The sequence below is a fragment of the Centropristis striata genome, chromosome 5 (genome assembly GCF_030273125.1).
Source record: "Centropristis striata isolate RG_2023a ecotype Rhode Island chromosome 5, C.striata_1.0, whole genome shotgun sequence".
Taxonomy (NCBI): domain Eukaryota; kingdom Metazoa; phylum Chordata; class Actinopteri; order Perciformes; family Serranidae; genus Centropristis; species Centropristis striata.
In genome coordinates, this window is record NC_081521.1 from 8083297 (window position 1) to 8084989 (window position 1693).

A 1693-nucleotide genomic window follows, 5' to 3' on the forward strand; every position below is an offset into this window, starting at 1 on the left:
TTTTTTGTCATTGGTGTCATTTATGTTTCTTTTTTGTGTCTGTTTTAGTCATTTTCTGTCTTTTTTTGGGTCATTTAGTGTCTTTTTTTGTCATTTTTATGTCTTCTGTGGGTTTTAATTTTTTGGTTATTCTGTCTTCTCATTTTGTGTCTTTTTTGGTCATTTTGTGTCTTTTTCAAGACATTCAAAGATTTTGAATGCTTGAATATCATATTTGTTCATTTTTTCATGTGCCCCTCTGATTAAACACTGGCCCCTCCTTGGCCCCCACAGTAAAACTGGTCTAGAACTGCCACAGTGTTATTACTATGCCAATAGCCATCCTTTGTTACATCCAATATCAATCAATAGATCAATAAATGTCATATGTTACACTTTTGGTGAAGTTTTTTGTGTTTCCTGCAAAACTTGAAAAATGAGTGAGGCGATTATTTTAACAGGGTGATGATATTATTGCTATTAGTGTGACTTCCATCAGCTACTAGTACTGGTGCAACTGGACTCAGCTGGTTTGAAGCTACTGGGTGTTTAATCGACTGGAGAAGTGTGTTTGCTGAGATCCTCCTCCTCCATCCCCCGTCCTCCAAATGAAATATTGACTCCAGCAGCCCACGGAGCGGGCCAGCGGGAGTCCGAGCCAGGAGAGGCGGCCCCTCTCCGGCTGCAGCTCCCCTGCGCTCCTGCAGGAGGCGGTGCAGCGGGTTTCTGTCCATGGTGCTGAATGTTCGGCTGGCTCTGTCCGGGGTGCTGAAACAGCTCAGGGCTGCAGCTGGTGTCAGTCGGAGGCTGCTGTCACACTCGTCCGGTCCCCTCCGCTGTGTTCTGTTGGGGTCGGTGTTGCATTCACTGTCGTGCGTTACAGTGAACGTCTCTCTGCCAGACCGGAGATGTCGATGCGGAGGGGGAGGGGAGGGCAGTAGCTGAGCGTAAGGTAAGGCTTTATGTCTCTCTGACAAAGAGCGTGAAGCGCACTTATTTGTCGGCATTTTCTGGGGCAGCAGGCCTGACGGTGGTTCTTCACCGAGCAGGAGAGTGACATGAAGCGGTATGTAGGCTGGCCCATCGCCGATTCATGCATGCATTCTGCCGGGTTTCCTTCCGTGGAGAAGAACGTAAGTACGGTCCGAATGCACGGAGGCTTTCAGGCTTTAAAACAGATTATTATTATTGTCGCTGCTTATTCCCGGCCCGTACAATGGCGGCCCGGTGTCGACGCAGTCAATTTAGTTAAAAGTGTACACCGCGGAGCGCCGGTACGTGGCCTTTGTACGTTTTTGTGTTTTGTCAGTGTGCCAGTTTAGGAGAAAGAGAAAGAAAGGCCTCGTCCTGTTAGCAGCCCGGCCTACATACTGCTGTCACCACCAGAGGCTCACTCTCTGCTTGATATTCGCATTTTGTTTATTGTGTGATGGTGAGATGATGAGTGGATCACATGAAACCAGGCCTGCTGAGTCTTAGTGGTCTAGAGGCTCCCAGCAGCCCGACGGGACCTTTAAAGTCTCCAGGCCTCTCTGACCCGGTGACCACTGGCGTCTGCTGTCAAACTGTCATCAGTGACATGAGCACACAGGAATCTCCATGTTGAATAGCTATAATAACATGTTATATTCCGGAGTTATGTGTGTTATTTATTTCTTATTATTTTCAATGTATATCTTAATGTCATGGATTAAAAAAACATATTTTATTGATA

The 1693-nt window shown here is 46.8% G+C and overlaps 1 protein-coding gene across 5 annotated transcripts in view; it reads left to right on the forward strand.

Annotated features, from left to right (window-relative positions):
• Positions 1–791: 791 nt before the first annotated feature.
• Positions 792–1693, forward strand: part of LOC131971672 (myelin transcription factor 1-like) — a 43602-nt gene continuing 42700 nt past the window's right edge. For 4 of the 5 annotated variants that reach the window (XM_059333208.1, XM_059333210.1, XM_059333213.1 and 1 more), the window contains exon 1: positions 792–931. The gene's annotated coding sequence lies outside the window, so the exon portion shown is untranslated. Of the gene's footprint in view, positions 932–1001; positions 1113–1693 lie in introns of those variants that run through there. The other variant, XM_059333209.1, reaches the window with a different exon arrangement.